Source organism: Schistocerca americana, chromosome 6 (assembly GCF_021461395.2).
Source record: "Schistocerca americana isolate TAMUIC-IGC-003095 chromosome 6, iqSchAmer2.1, whole genome shotgun sequence".
Lineage (NCBI taxonomy): Eukaryota > Metazoa > Arthropoda > Insecta > Orthoptera > Acrididae > Schistocerca > Schistocerca americana.
The window spans coordinates 22,375,169-22,392,124 of NC_060124.1; the positions used below are offsets into that span (position 1 = coordinate 22,375,169).

At 40.0% G+C, this 16,956-nt stretch overlaps 1 pseudogene; it reads right to left on the minus strand.

The window, feature by feature from the left end:
* Positions 1 to 4,202: 4,202 nt before the first annotated feature.
* LOC124621089 lies at positions 4,203 to 4,321 on the minus strand (annotated as a pseudogene).
* Between the last annotated feature and the right edge of the window lie 12,635 nt (positions 4,322 to 16,956).

Sequence of the window (16,956 nt, forward strand, 5' to 3'; positions counted from 1 at the left end):
TCTCTAAATCTACAAATGCTACAAACGTAGGTTTGCCTTTCCTTAATCTTTCTTCTAAGATAAGTCGTAAGGTCAGTATTGCCTCACGTGTTCCAATATTTATACAGAATCCAAACTGATTCTCTGTGAGGTTGGCTGCTACCAGTTTTTCCATTCGTCTGTAAGGAATTCGCGTTAGTATTTTGCAGCCGTGACTTATTAAACTGATAGTTCGGTAATTTTCACATCTGTCAACACCTGCTTTCTTTGGGATTGGAATTATTATATTCCTCTCGAAGTTTAAAGGTATTTCGCCTGTCTCATACATCTTGCTCACCAGATAGTAGAGTTTTGTCAGGACTGGCTTTCCCAAGGCCATCAGTAGTTCCAATGGAATGTTGTCTACTCCCGGGGCCTTGTTCCGATTCAGGTCTTTCAGTGCTCCGTCAAACTCTTCATGCAGGATCGTATCTCCCATTTCATCTTCATCTACATTCTCTTCCATCTCCATAATGTTGTCCTCAAGTACATAGACCTTGTATAGACCCTCTATATACTCCTTCTACCTTTCTGCTTTCCCTTCTTTGCTTAGGTTTCCATCTGAGCTCTTGATATTCATAAAAGTGGTTCTCTTTTCTCCAAAGGTATCTTTAATTTTCCTGTAGGCAATATCTATCTTACACCTAGTGAGATAAGCCTCTACATCCTTACATTTGTCCTCTAGCCACACCTGCTTAGCCATTTTGCACTTCTTGTTGATCTCATTTTTGAGACGTTTGTATTTCTTTTTGCCTGCTTTATTTACTGCATTCTTATATTTTCTCCTTTCATCAATTAAATTCAATATTTCTTCTGTTACCCAAGGATTTCTACTAGCCCTCGACTCTTTTACCTACTTGATCCTCTGCTGCCTTCACTACTTCATCCCTCAGAGCTACCCATTCTTCTTCTACTGAATTTCTTTCCCCATTCCTGTCAATTGTTCCCTTATGCTCTCCCTGAAACTCTCTACAACCTCTGGTTCTTTCAGTTTATCCAGGTCACATCTCCTTAAATGCCCACCTTCTTGCAGTTTCTTCAGTTTTAATCTACAGGTCAGAACCTATAGATTGTGGTCAGAGTCCACATCTGCTCCTGGAAATGTCTTACAATTTAAAATGTGGTTCCTAAATCTCTGTCTTACCATTATATATGTAAGTAAGCTGTTTATGTTTTCTCTATGTAAGTAGGCTGTTTATGTTTTCTTATTGGCAACGTTACGTAGCGCTCAATATGAAAATCACTGGCTGTGCTGTGTGCAGTCTGTGGCTGCTTTGCATTGTTGTAATACTCGCCATTGTAGTGTTAGGCAGCTGGCTGTGAACAGCGCGTAGCGTTGCGCAGTTGGAGGTGAGCCGCCAGCAGTGGTGGATGTGGGGAGAGAGATGGCAGAGATTTGTAATTTGTCATGAACTGCTATATTTATATATGATGATATCAAGGTAAATACATTGTTTGTTCTCTATTAATATCTTTCATTTGCTAACTATCCCTATCAGTAGTTAGTGCCTTCCATAGTTTGAATCTTTTATTTAGCTGGCAGTAGTGGCGCTCGCTGTATTGCAGTAGCTTGAGCAGCGAAGATTTTTGTGAGGTAAGTGATTTGTGAAAGGTATAGTTTAATGTTAGTCAGGGCCATTCTTTTGCAGGGATCTTTGATAGTCAGATTGCGTTGCGCTAAAAATATTGTGTGTCAGTAAAAGCACAGTCCAGTATAATTGTTCAAAGGGGACGTTTCATATGGCGACCCTGCCTGATGTATATGTCTATTTCTATTCTTTTGTAAAGCCTGTACTACAAATGTATTCTATATTGTTATGTTTTTAATGACGTATTTTGTACCTTTGTTATTGTATTCTTATGTTATAAAATTGTAATTGTCACCAGTTCATGATATTATTAACTTGTTAGTTACATTTCAATGCACACGTTTCTGTTGGTCATAGTATATGGACAATATGTGAGAAGTAGGGACTGATAGTGTTTGCACGTGTGTTGGTAATTCAGCAAGGGACTGGATAACAGCATTGCTGGTTCTAAGGACAATTAAAAGAAAAACTTTCTGAGTGCACAAGTGGTGGTTTATGGACTTGCTATATTCTCTGCAAGAATCTTCGATGGTGATTGTGCACCTGCACAGTCGCAACGGATGGCTGCTGGCCGTCTATACCAGGACTACAGTGGGTCTGCACCTCTGGTGGCCCACCAATACCATTATCTCTACAAGGACTACAGTGGGTCTGCACCTCTGGTGGCCCACCAATACCGTAATCTCTACCAGGACTACAGTGGGTCTGTTCTGTGATGACCTACCTACCAATATTCTTCCAAACTACGACTGACTCTGCTGTGGGTTTGCTCTGTTGTGGCCCATTACCTGTATGCATGTCAAGAGTCAGCACTGTCTTTCCGTTGGGAGGACAACACTGCTTCTTCAAGACTCCATGGAAATCCACTACTTCCGTGTGCATTTTCTTTTACTGCTCAGACTTTGAGAAAAACACTGCTATTCTCCTGTTATGTACGATTAGGACTGTCTTTATGGACTGTGAGACAATTTTAGCTTTTGACCAACATTGTATCAATAAGTGTGTGCATTTGATTTCTTTGTTATTGTAATTATGAAAAATTTTATCAAATCATTATTGGCCACTGCCCAAAAAAAAAATTTGTAAAATTTTTTGTGGGGAGCATGGGGGCTATGTAAGTAAGCTGTTTATGTTTTCTCTATGTAAGTAAGCTGTTTATGTTTTCTCTATGTAAGTAAGCTGTTTATGTTTTCTCTATGTAAGTAGGCTGTTTATGTTTTCTTATTGGCAACGTTACGTAGCGCTCAATATGAAAATCACTGGCTGTGCTGTGTGCAGTCTGTGGCTGCTTTGCATTGTTGTAATACTCGCCATTGTAGTGTTAGGCAGCTGGCTGTGAACAGCGCGTAGCGTTGCGCAGTTGGAGGTGAGCCGCCAGCAGTGGTGGATGTGGGGAGAGAGATGGCGGAGATTTGTAATTTGTCATGAACTGCTATATTTATATATGATGATATCAAGGTAAATACATTGTTTGTTCTCTATTAATATCTTTCATTTGCTAACTATCCCTATCAGTAGTTAGTGCCTTCCATAGTTTGAATCTTTTATTTAGCTGGCAGTAGTGGCGCTCGCTGTATTGCAGTAGCTTGAGCAGCGAAGATTTTTGTGAGGTAAGTGATTTGTGAAAGGTATAGTTTAATGTTAGTCAGGGCCATTCTTTTGCAGGGATCTTTGATAGTCAGATTGCGTTGCGCTAAAAATATTGTGTGTCAGTAAAAGCACAGTCCAGTATAATTGTTCAAAGGGGACGTTTCATATACTCTATCTGATACCTTCTAGTATCTCCAGGCTTCTTCCATGTATACAACCTTCTTTAATGATTCTTGAACCAAGTGTTAGCTATTATTAAGTTATGCTCTGTGCAAAATTCTATCAGGCGGCTTCATCTTTCATTCCTTAATCCCATACCATATTCACCTACTGTGTTTCCTTCTCTCCCTTTCCCTACTCTCGAATTCCAGTCACCCATGACTATAATATTTTCGTCTCCCTTCGCTACCTGAGTAATTTCTTTTATCTCATCATACATTTCATCAATTTCTTCATCATTTGCAGAGCTAGTTGGCATATAAACTTGTACTACTGTAGTGGGCATAGGCTTCGTGTCTATCTTGGTCACAACAATGTGTTCACTATGCTGTTTGTAGTAGCTTACCCACATTCCTATTTTTTTATTCATTATTAAACCTACTCCTGCATTAACCCTATTTGATTTTGTATTTATAACCCTGTATTCACCTGACCCAAGAGGAGACCATCATCATTTAACCATACAGTATAGCTGCATGCCCTTGGGAAAAATTACGGCTGTAGTTTCCCCTTGCTTTCAGCCGTTCGCAGTACCAACACAGCAAGGCCGTTTTGGCTAGTGTTAGAAGGCCAGATCAGTTAATCATCCAAACTGTTGCCCCTGCAACTACTGTAAAGGCTGCTACCCAGCTTCAGGAACTACACGTTTGTCTGGCCTCTCAACAGAAAACCCTCCATTGTGGTTGCACCTATGGTACGGCCATCTGTATCACTGAGGCACACAAGCCGCTCCACCAACAGCAAGGACCATGGTTCGTAGGAGAGGGGGGGGGGGGAATGAGATGGATTCAACAGCAACCAGTCTTCCCAAACACTCACCCATCCAAGTACTAACCAGGCCGGATGTTGCTTAACTTTGGTGATCGGACGAGAGCCAGTGTTTTCAACATGGTATGGTGGTTGGCATATTCCTAATAAAGATGTAGAAATTAATACAAAAATTGGTTATCATTGGGTTCATCCTAATCAGGCAGAATTATATATGAATTTTAAGGTCGTTCAAGCTGATTGTTCAGATTATCCTGATTATGACAGAAAATCTAGTAAAAACGTTAAATGATAATTATGTAGAAAACTTATTCGATTTTGTAACTGAAAAAAGGGAATAATTCTTAACAGGTATAGAACATCCTTTTATTTATTCATCCGTTTTATTAAATTTAGCTTCATCTCTTTCTGATAAAATTTGTTTCAAAGGACATATATTTAATAATAGGAAAATGAAAAGTAAAGAAAGTTATGTACTTCATCCATTCGAAATATGTGGTTGATTTTTTAATGATTATAAAGAAGTAACAAGTTTGTTTGTGTGGCCACCTCTGCAGTGAGCATAGAAATACTTTTTTTGAAAATAAAGCTGCCTTTTCTTGATGCAGCTTGTAAATACTGTAAGTTCATTACTTTTTATGTTGTTAAAATCACAGTGTCTGAAGAAACAGTTATAGTGAGTGGAAGAAGAGTATTACACCACAAATAAGAAGTATAAACATGCTGAACATTGTGAAAAAGTGTGGAATACAAAATTGTGCTGATGTGTCGGTAATAAAGGGGTAGTGGGAACTCCAGAGCAGATGAGAGGAAATGCAGATCACAGCAAACCATAAGTAATTACTTATTTACATAAAAATGACGACATAAACTGTTAGATAATTAAAAGTTACAAAATGGTATTGTTGTTGAGCTTACTGATGATGCCTTAGAGCAAGAGAAAGGCAAAAATAAATTATGTTGCAGCAAGAGAAGGTGATATTATTTTCACAACAAGTATTATAAAGAAATAATTTGGGAAATAGATATAACTGATATTTTTACTTTTAGTTCCAGTTCATATGATGCTTTTCTTACATTGTCTAATAAAAGAGTGCTGAAATTGAAATAAAAAATACATTTCCAAATGAAGGAGAAATTGTTATTGAAAATATGAAAATTAGGTACCTATTATTAAATATGATGCTCATTAAGAACTTGAACTGGAAGAGAGTGAGATTAAAATATCAATATCTTTCATTGAATCACAAACTAAAGAAATCATAGAATTAAATAATAAAATTAAAATGGAATTTGTTATAACAAATCATTATAATTCAGTGTAGTTTGATATGTCATATATTATTTTTGTTGTTTTTGAAACCAAAGAAAAAAATGATCAACTAGTTGATCCTTCATTATTTGATAATATTAAATTGCAGAATATTTATGTGAAAATTGGAAGGAATGAAATTTTTCCTGAATAAATGTGGTATTTAGATCCTTCAAATTATGTTTTAAAAGCATTTGATTCATTTTGTCACTTTTATCGCATATCACAATTAAGAGGAAATATTAATATATATATGAATACATTCATTATGAATCATCCTATTTATGTTACAAATATGACTCAAAGAAAAATATTATGGCAATGAAAACAACAACTATGACATTATATGCTAGTATCAATGACAAAATTTCTAATGATACTTCAGCTTATATAACTGTTTATGGAAAAAAGAGTTTAACTTGTGACATTCAAAGTAGAATATTAACAGAAAATTTTTAATTTTCATATCTTTCAATCACAAGCACTCTCTTTATTTATAAAAATAGTAAAAATTTTCATTCTATATGAATTTCATCTACAAATACTTTTTCAAATTTCGAGATAAATTTTAATTTTTATACACATAATACAAAATTTTTATATTCAGTTTGACTTATGTATCTAATTTTCCAATCTACTTAAACTTTAAATTCTCTTATAATATATTCTGATAGTTTTTGATATTTCGAAATACAACAATAATTTTCTTTATCTTTAAATACTTCAATAACTATTTTTGATCGTTTGTGCTAAATTACTATGTGTTGTACCATGATACAATTTTGCAGTCGCATTTAATGGTATATGTGGATACCGTCCGCAAGAAGTAATAAGTGACAATGTCATGCCTTATGCAGTTGTTCTGTACAAACAGAGAAGATCTCGTTAGATGTGAACTTTTCTCCTTTCATCATTTTATGGGGGATGTCCGCGAGAAACAGTTCCGTGAAGGTTTGAAAATAAATGTAAAGTTTGTTGCAAGTCGTTAATTGCTCTTTGTCTTAAATACTGAAATAATACACCTTTGAGGGGTACTTGTGTCTTACCTCCAAAGCATTTCTTTCCATATAGTAAGTGATGTGTCTACCAAGTTTGACTGAAGTCGATCCAGTACTTGAACAACAGATTTTGAACATACACACATTTTTATAAAATACATACATTCCAGTTATGGATGACAACATTTTTTTAAGCTTCAGGTTAATGTCCATAATGTCCATCTTCTGATTTGAGTGCTGTGTTGGCATATTTAAAAATGGGACATCCATAATAATAAACCAAACAAACATCGGCGTATCTAAATCTAAAATCTACATCTACATTCCGCAAATCACCTTATGGTGTGTGGTCAAGGGCACTTAGTGTAACAGTGTCACTTCCCCACTTTTGCTGTTCCTGTCGCATACAGCTCTCGGGAAGAACGACTGCTGTTAAACATCTCCATGGGCTCGAATCTCATTTTATCTTCATGATCTTTTCTTCCAAAACAGTATGTTCTCGGAACTTTAACAGTAAAGCACAGCATGATGCAGAACACTTCTCTTGCAGCGTCTCCCGCTGCACTTGGCTAAGCATCTTTGTGACGTTTTACGCTTGCTAAATGAATCTGTAACGAAACGCCTGATCTTCTGATCTTCTCACTTCCTCTATCAATCACATGTGGTATGAATACCATACTGGCGAGCAACATTCAAGTACTGGTCGAACATGTATTTTGTAAGCTACGCCTTTTGTTGGCGCACTATACTTACTGAGAATTCTTCCAGTGAATCTCAGTGTGGCATCTACCTTATCTGCGATTAATTTTTGCTGTCAGTACACTTCAAATCATTCCGCGAACTGCTTCCTGCAATCGTGTAATCATGCAACAAATGCTCTACGTGCCCATTTATGTGCAATACGTTACGCGTTTGTTTATGTTGATGGTCGACTGCCAATCACTGTAAGAATCGATCCTCTCCGGTGTCCTTCATTTCGCTACAAATTTCTAGAGTCACGATTTCTCTGTATACAACGGCATCAAGCGCGATAGGCTTCATTGAACTTCGGACGTTACCTACGAAGTCGCCAAATTTGAGTGGAAGGTGTGTTGAGAAACAAAATGAGATGGTAACTCGTCTCCGGAAACGTCGTCCAATGTCGCTGTAGAGCGCTGAAGTTACGGTATTCGGCACCTGTACAAGTATGTATATGCAGGGTGATTCCGTGATGTTAGAAAGCTATAGGAATAATGGGGAAGAATAAATGTATCAATTTGAGGTAAAGGACACTGATGCAGAACGACCGAGTCGAAAGTTGTAAGTGAAGATCGTTCTGATGCCTCAGACAGTCTAATACATGCTAAGACTGTAGCGTAGACAACTTTCGAAGGTGGTAGTATGGACCAAAACAAGGAGAGAATGTCCAGTAACCATTAGCTCTAAAATGCATACCTTAGGAGCTATGAGCATTTGTTCATCTTTACTACTGTAAACGCATCTCCTCTACTGAATAAGTGCTCATACGTCTTCAGGTGTGCATATTAGAGCCCATGTTTACTAGACATGTTTCCCTTGTTTTGGTCCATACTATTACCTCTGAAAGTTGCCTACCCTACAGTCTTTGCAACAACGATACCGGCACACTGTCAGATGTATAAGAACGATTTTTGCTTATAACTTTCAACTGTTTCTTTTTCCAGAATAATAGGGTCCCTTAACTCGAATTGATACATTTATCCTCCTGCATTATCCCTGAAAGTTTGTAACATTATCGCGGAATCACACTGTATACATACATACATATAAAGGCGCTGGTGCCTTTAACGTCGTTGGCTGACGTTCCCGGACACGGGTCCCTTCCTCATTTTGTTCCTCAAGAAACCATCTACGTCCGCTCGAAGTTCGTCGGTGTAATTTTGAAACAGCCTGTACAAGATGGAAAGTAACCGTCCTTTAACACTCCTCTGTGGCGCGTCCGATGTTACTTTTACGTCTGGAGACTTCTCCCCATTCAGAATGACATTCTGTGTTCTGTTTGCTAGAAACCAATCACACATTTGGTCTCATATTCCTTACATTCGTATTGTACTCACTACGCGGTAGGGGGATCTCTGTCAGACGACCTCTGGAAGTCAAAGAAAACGGTATCTGCTTCTGAGCCTATATCTGCTGCATTATAGGTCTCGTGGACGAAGAAAGTCATTTGGGTTTCACAAGACTGTTGTTTTCGGGACCCGAGTTGGGGGAGTTTTTTTCGTCTCCAGGAATGTTGTAAAATTTTAGCATAAAACATGTTCAAAATTCTATAAGAGACCGGCGTCGTAGATATAGGCCTAAAATTCTGTGCGTCTATTCGATAGCCCAAAGTGAAAACCGGAATGACCTCCACTTTTTTCCAATCATTAGGAACATTTCGCTCCTACAGAGACTTAAGGTAAACTGCTGCAGGTTCTTTCACATGACAAACTCTATATACACTGAAGAGCCAAGAAACTGGTACACTTCCCTAATATCGTGTAGGGCCCCCGCGAGCACGCAGAAGAGCCGCAACACGACGTGGCATGGACTCAACTAATGTGTGAAGTAGACCTGGATGGAGTTGCCGCTATGAATCGTGCAGGGCCGTCCATAAATCCGTAAGAGTGCGAGAGGCTGGAAAGCTCTTCTGAACAGCACGTTGCAAGGCATCCCAGATATGCTCAATAATGTTCATGTCTGGGGAGTTTGATAGCCAGCGGAAGTGTTTAAACGTAGAAGAGGGTTCCTGGAGCCACTCTGTAGCAATTCTGGACGTGTGGGGTGTCGCTTTATACTGCATGAATTGCCCAAGTCCTTGAGAAAGCACAATGGACATGATACTTACGTACGTGTCACTAGTCAAAGTCGTATGTAGACGTATCAGAGATCCTATATGACTCCAACTGCACACGCCCCACACCATTACAGAGCCTCCACCAGCTTGAACAATTTCTTGCTGACATGCAGGGTCCATGGATACATGTGCTTATCTCCATACCCGTACACGTCCATCTGCTACATACAATTTGAAACTAGACTCGTCCGACAAGGCACCATGTTTCGAGCCATCAACAGTCCAAAGTCGGTGTTGTCAGGTCCAGGCGAGGCATAAAGCTTTGTGTCGTGCAGGGTACACGAGTGGTCCTCCGGCTCCGAAAGCCTATATCGATGACGTTTCGTTGAGTGGTTCGCACGCCGACACTTGTTGATGACCCATCATTGAAATGTGCAGCAATTTGCGGAAGGCTTGCACTTCTGTCACATTGAACGGTTCTCTTCAGTCGTCGTTGGTTCCGTACTTGCAAGATCTTTTTCGGGCCGCAGCGATGTGGGTTATTTGATGCTTTACCGGGTTCCTGATATTCACGGTCCACACGTGAAGAGGTCGTACGGGGGAAATCCGCACTTCATCGCTACGTCGGAAGTGCTGTGTCCCATGGTTCGTGCGCCGACTGTAACACCACGTCCAAACTCACTTAAGGGGCTCCGGAAAGGCTCAAAATCATGAAAAGCTCAATTTTTACTTTTTTGCGTTTTCTGAATCTGCAGACTATTACCTTTTAATAGATATATAATTTATTCAATTCCGAATACTACAACTATTTTTAAATTTTTTTTGAAATGTGTTCCACATGGGCGTGACCCACTGTGGCGCTGTTAAACTGCTGTCAAATGGTGTTATTATTAACGACCGTGTTCATCAGGTACATTTTAGTGATGTGAGATAAAGTATGTGTTGTGGCTAACCTGTGATGGTTCAATATATATCGCTGGTGTGATTGTCGATTGTTTCATGTTTGTTTACTCTGTCGTTATCTCGAAAATATTCGTAATTAATTCTGTTTCTTGAGTCTCTGTTTTGTTGAAGTATAATAATGAGTAAAAGTAAAGTTATTAGAAATCCTCTGAAGGCTTTTAAGAAAAGGAGAAATGTTGGAAAGCCAAAGGTATGTGTTATTACTGTAAACAATAAAGACGATAACCAAGTGAGTGAACCTAACCTCTCAAGTACACCTGCCCACAGCAGTCAAAGTGGGAAAGAAAATACTTCACAGAAGAAGCCTGGTGCAATGAGTGAAAACTATGAATGTTTTATGGGCGAATCGGATGTGAATGAAATATTTGATATGTCGGTTCTCAAAGGAATTTTTTCAAACTGTGTAAGATGTATTCATTGTAGTGAAGTTGGTCTGGAACTCTCCATAATAAAGCACGTAGGACTTGCTAGTGAAATACAACTGAAATGTGATAAGTGTTCATACATGACCACCTTTTGGAACAGTGTTGCAGTAACTGCAACTGAAGAAAATGGTAGCAAAATCTACGAACACAACAACGAGCGATGCTTGCTTTAGACAAGGAACGCCTTCGAGCTGCAGACAGGGCTGTAAAGAGTCTAGAAATACAAGCAAGAGCAAACAGGAGGAGGAACAAAGGAAGCTGGAGGAGGAGTTTACAGAGGATGAAGATAATCCATCCTATGGACCTTGAATGCACTAAAAAGTTAATCCAATCTTTGTCGCTCGATTCCCAAAACTTTTATTTTCTCATACTAATTACATGTTTTGTAAGGATCTTCCAAACATATTTGTTTCAAACTTTCAGTAAATGTTACACAGTACCTTCTGCATAATTTAACAAAGCCTTTTTCCAAAAAACTGTATATTTTTGAAAATATAAACAAAAAATTGCAAAAAAATGTTGTGAATTTTCATTACAATTGAAAAAAATCATCTTTAATAACTGAACTAAAATTTTGTAAAATCCCTGTGTTAAGTTGTAGCCCATATTCCAATAAATAATCTGTAAAAAGTTCAACTTCCTACCTCAAATACTTTGTGAGGAAAGATGTAATTTATAAGCGTTATTTTAACATTGCAAGTATAGGGCGTTCCGGAGCCCCTTAAGTCTTGATAACCTACCATTGTAGCATCAGTAACCGATCTAACAACTGCGCCAGACACTTGTTGTCTTATATAGGCGTTGTCGACCGCAGCGCCGTATTCTGCTTGTTTACACATAACTGTATTTGAATGTTCACGCTTATACCAGTTTCTTTGGCGCCTCAATGTGGAATCGAATTGGCATGTGGTCAGTTTGAGCTGACATTCCTCTGCTGAGCGATTTCAGTTATTTTCCTATCCCATGACCACCTACATCGGTCTTTGTCATTTTGGCGTTCGTGCGCTACTGTGCGTCATACTCTGCGGAACAGTTTTGGAAAAAGACGTTTAGTGTTTCGGCCATTTCGGTGTCATCCTCTGTTTCAGTGCCACTATAGTCACAGATTTTTGGACAGATGGCTTCGATCCGTTTACTGATTTAACACAAGAACAAAACTCACTAGCGTTTTCTGTCAAGTACGAATTAAGTACCATACGCACAATTTTAATACAGAGCACATCTGTTACAAATGAGTATGTGGAACTTAAATTTTGTATCTACGACGATGCTAGTTCGGCTCATTACTGTCACTGTACAAGTGTCCCGTATGTCGACGTCACAGTGATGGCAAATTGTCTGACTCAGGTATGACGATGATCACTACTTACTAGAATTCGTAACCGGAAATGGAAAGAAATTATGATCCATAACTCATTAAAAATATGGTTTTGGACTCATGTTCATTTGGACATTTGTACCGTTTTGGTGTCAGGAACCCATCCTTACGTTTATGGATACCAGTTCCTAAACTCCCTGCATCATGCCGCTTGTGCGGCAAAGGACATGCAGTAGAAATACATCAGGACAGATCTCGTGACAGCGATAAATAAATAAGACTAGATGAAATACTGAAATGACCTTTCATTATCATGATTGCTGAAATGCTATCAAAATGGATACATATACACTCCTGGAAATGGAAAAAAGAACACATTGACACCGGTGTGTCAGACCCACCATACTTGCTCCGGACACTGCGAGAGGGCTGTACAAGCAATGATCACACGCACGGCACAGCGGACACACCAGGAACCGCGGTGTTGGCCGTCGAATGGCGCTAGCTGCGCAGCATTTGTGCACCGCCGCCGTCAGTGTCAGCCAGTTTGCCGTGGCATACGGAGCTCCATCGCAGTCTTTAACACTGGTAGCATGCCGCGACAGCGTGGACGTGAACCGTATGTGCAGTTGACGGACTTTGAGCGAGGGCGTATAGTGGGCATGCGGGAGGCCGGGTGGACGTACCGCCGAATTACTCAACACGTGGGGCGTGAGGTCTCCACAGTACGTCGATGTTGTCGCCAGTGGTCGGCGGAAGGTGCACGTGCCCGTCGACCTGGGACCGGACCGCAGCGACGCACGGATGCACGCCAAGACCGTAGGATCCTACGCAGTGCCGTAGGGGACCGCACCGCCACTTCCCAGCAAATTAGGGACACTGTTGCTCCTGGGGTATCGGCGAGGACCATTCGCAACCGTCTCCATGAAGCTGGGTTACGGTCCCGCACACCGTTAGGCCGTCTTCCGCTGACGCCCCAACATCGCGCAGCCCGCCTCCAGTGGCGTCGCGACAGGCGTGAATGGAGGGACGAATGGAGACGTGTCGTCTTCAGCGATGAGAGTCGCTTCTGCCTTGGTGCCAATGATGGTCGTATGCGTGTTTGGCGCCGTGCAGGTGAGCGCCACAATCAGGACTGCATACGACCGAGGCACACAGGGCCAACACCCGGCATCATGGTGTGGGGAGCGATCTCCTACACTGGCCGTACACCACTGGTGATCGTCGAGGGGACACTGAATAGTGCACGGTACATCCAAACCGTCATCGAACCCATCGTTCTACCATTCCTAGACCGGCAAGGGAACTTGCTGTTCCAACAGGACAATGCACGTCCGCATGTATCCCGTGCCACCCAACGCGCTCTAGAGGGTGTAAGTCAACTACCCTGGCCAGCAAGATCTCCGGATCTGTCCCCCATTGAGCATGTTTGGGACTGGATGAAGCGTCGTCTCACGCGGTCTGCACGTCCAGCACGAACGCTGGTCCAACTGAGGCGCCAGGTGGAAATGGCATGGCAAGCCGTTCCACAGGACTACATCCAGCATCTCTCTACGATCGTCTCCATGGGAGAATAGCAGCCTGCATTGCTGCGAAAGGTGGATATACACTGTACTAGTGCCGACATTGTGCATGCTCTGTTGCCTGTGTCTATGTGCCTGTGGTTCTGTCAGTGTGATCATGTGATGTATCTGACCCCAGGAATGTGTCAATAAAGTTTCCCCTTCCTGGGACAATGAATTCACTGTGTTCTTATTTCAATTTCCAGGAGTATACCTTCAAAAGTATTCCTACTGTTGAACAGAATGTCAGACTCGACGAGGACCATCTTTTTTCTGTTAATCAGACTATTGTGCCTTTCTAGACAAATTACCGCCTATAATACTGACACTGGTTGCAAAGATACGAGTACATAGCGCAAGCTACCGCACAGAAAACTGTATTATTATTTAAGATCATCCCAAATGAATACGAAATACTCTGTAACGAACTATTGAACAGACAGAAAACATTAATGGAGGACTCTAAGCTTCGTCCTTTTCAAGCGTTCAGGTCTCTGACATCTGCACACTAGAAGGTAAACACAAACATATGGTGTATTTTTGTCGATTTAGTTGTAGGGACACATTTCCAGGTGTTCTTAGCTACGACGCAGCATTGACCGTGCTGCAGATTGGCACAGTGCTGTTTCCGAGTGCAGAGTATAATATAATAATAGTGTAATATTATTCTCACATTTCTAGTCAAAATAGCACACTCGTATTTATTTATCGTAGAAGAGATGACGGGTGGCGAGGGTTTTACACCTCGGGGACAAATGTATTTTCTGCACTTTAACCCAGCTTTGAGTACAATAACACAGACAGTAACCAAACAGTTATTCTGCTAGTCTCTTTTGGTAGATAACCTCACCGTTTGAAAACGACGACGCGAAAACAAACCCTTGTTTTCATTTCCGAGACATTCGATCGTCTATATGGGTACGCACTAAAAATATTGTCAGACGATACAGCGGTTACTTCTCAAAACATTCTGAAGCAGAAATTATAAAGCTCTTTCTGCTGATTTAAGGGGGTTACGTCACGGTTGTGTTTCCCGGAAATAATCGTGGGTGCTGTTTCGCTTCTACACACCTCATTCCAATGAAGAACGTCTCGATGCTTTTTGCTGCGACATTCGTGGATTTACTTCCGACTTTTCTTCTTTTCAGTAAACAACAACGAAACCCATTTCGAAACTTTTCTCAAAAAGATAACCGAATTGTCGACATCAAACTGAATTTTTCACATTAATTTCTATTAAATCACGTGTTAATTTCTGTTCATACTAAACTAAAATACAACTGCTCGTGCAGAAATTAAAAATCAGTTTTAATTTCTCACTCTTATTTCATCCCACTCAACAGAAATACTTATCATGGAACTAATTGTGTCTACTAGTTGCATACATTACAAATTTACATTTCTTACACTTTGTGGCTATAGCATGTACAGTTTCACACCACACTCACTCTTGAGGGATTCAGCAACCGGTTTTCCTTCCAGTCATCATCCTCCTGCCCCTTTCCCCTTCTCCATTCACCTCCCTTTATTGAGACTCTCCCACCTCTCCTTTTCCCTCTCCCTTCCCGAAACTATTTCTGTTCTCATTCTTCTTCTCGGCCACCCCTCTATGTCTCTCTGACATTGTCTACTCCACTTCCTTGACCTGACACTCTTCATCCCCTTTTTGTACTCTACCTCTCCCATGCTTACTTACCTGTCTCATTCTTTACTATCTTCTCCTTCAGAATTCTGAGATCTAATGCAATAAGAACAAATGTTTCTTGGTGTAAGGAATACATGTTTTACCCAAATCATGCTTCTTCAGACGATTGTCTTTATAGGTATTCCTGACCCTTTAGGTATGGTGTGAACTCTGAAATTGCACGTGTGTAGTATTGCATCTACTTAGTAAAGATTTCGGATTAAATTTAAACGATGTTAATACTAAGAGAAGCAATGTGGTTTGCTGGTTTGCTAAATTTTGGTTAGGATTAAATAAGAGAAAGCCCAATAGAAGTGAAATTAAATCGATACTTAGGAAGAGTGACTGTTTAATAGGCCAGACGCTAGGATGACATTAGAAGTAGCTTGTCGTACCGAAGAAAGACTTGTTTCCTCCAATAAAAGAGATACACTGATATCAACTATTAATATAGAAGATATTTGTGACAGTGTACGTGGGGAAAACAGCAATGTGTGTAACAGCAGCCTGGGTCGTAGGAAAAATAAATGAGTGTTTGAAGTGTAGTGCTACGAAAGTGCACCAAAATTATGGTGGACAGCTGAAGGACGAATACAAGAGTTATGAATAAACACAAGAGAAAAGTTCTATGATAAATATGTATTTATCAAAAGAAGTGACATCATCTGCGACTTGCAGCAATGCGCTTTATTACTGTAAGAGGAAAAGTAGGGAAGAAAAGAACGATACTAGATGGAAAAAATTAAAAATTCATGACTGAAAAAGAAACGGAACGTAGGAAAACAGGTATATAATACTTGAAGTTAGTAGAAATGTGATAACACAGCTAGGCAAACCAAGAATCATTCCTTATTCTTTCTAAAATCCCATAGTTTCTGCATCTCCTTCACAATGCGGTTTTCTAACGTTATCAAACTATTAAAAAAGATTGATTTTTCATGAAAAATTAATTCAGTTTGGCCATATAACCAAAACACAGCAAATCACATTAAATGCCTGGTAGAGGGTTCACCGAACCACCTTCACAATAATTCTCTATTATTCCAATCTCGTACGGAAGTAACGAACACCTATATCTTTCCGTTCGAGCTCTGATTTACTTTATTTGATTATTATGATCGTTTCTCCCTATGTAGGTCCACGTCAACAAAATATTTTCGTATTCGGAGGAGAAAGTTGGTGATTGAAACTTCATGAAAAGATTCCTACGCAACGAAAAACGCCTTTCTTTTAATGATGTCGACCCCAAATCCTGTATCATTTCAATGACACTCTCACCCCTATTTCGCTATGGTAGAAAACGTGCTGCCTTTCTTGGAACTTTCTCGAAGTAATCCTTCAATTCTATCTGGAAAATGATCCCAAACCACGCAGCAGTATTCTAAAGAGGACGGACAAGTATAGTATAGGCAGTTTCTTTAGGAGCTCTGTCAAATGGCAGTCTTTGGTTAGCCCTCCTCGCAACATTTGCTGTGTTCCTTGCAATTTAAGTTTTTCGTAATTGTAATTCCAACTATTTTCTCGAATTTACGACCTTTAGATTAGACTGATCTATCATGTAACCGAAGTTTAATAGATACCTTTCAGCACTCATGTGGATAACTTCACACTTTTCGTTATTTAGGGTCAATAGCCAACTTTTGCACCATACAGGTATCTTTTCTAAATCGTTTTGCAATTTGTTTTGATCTTCTGGTGACTTTACTAGTCGATAAA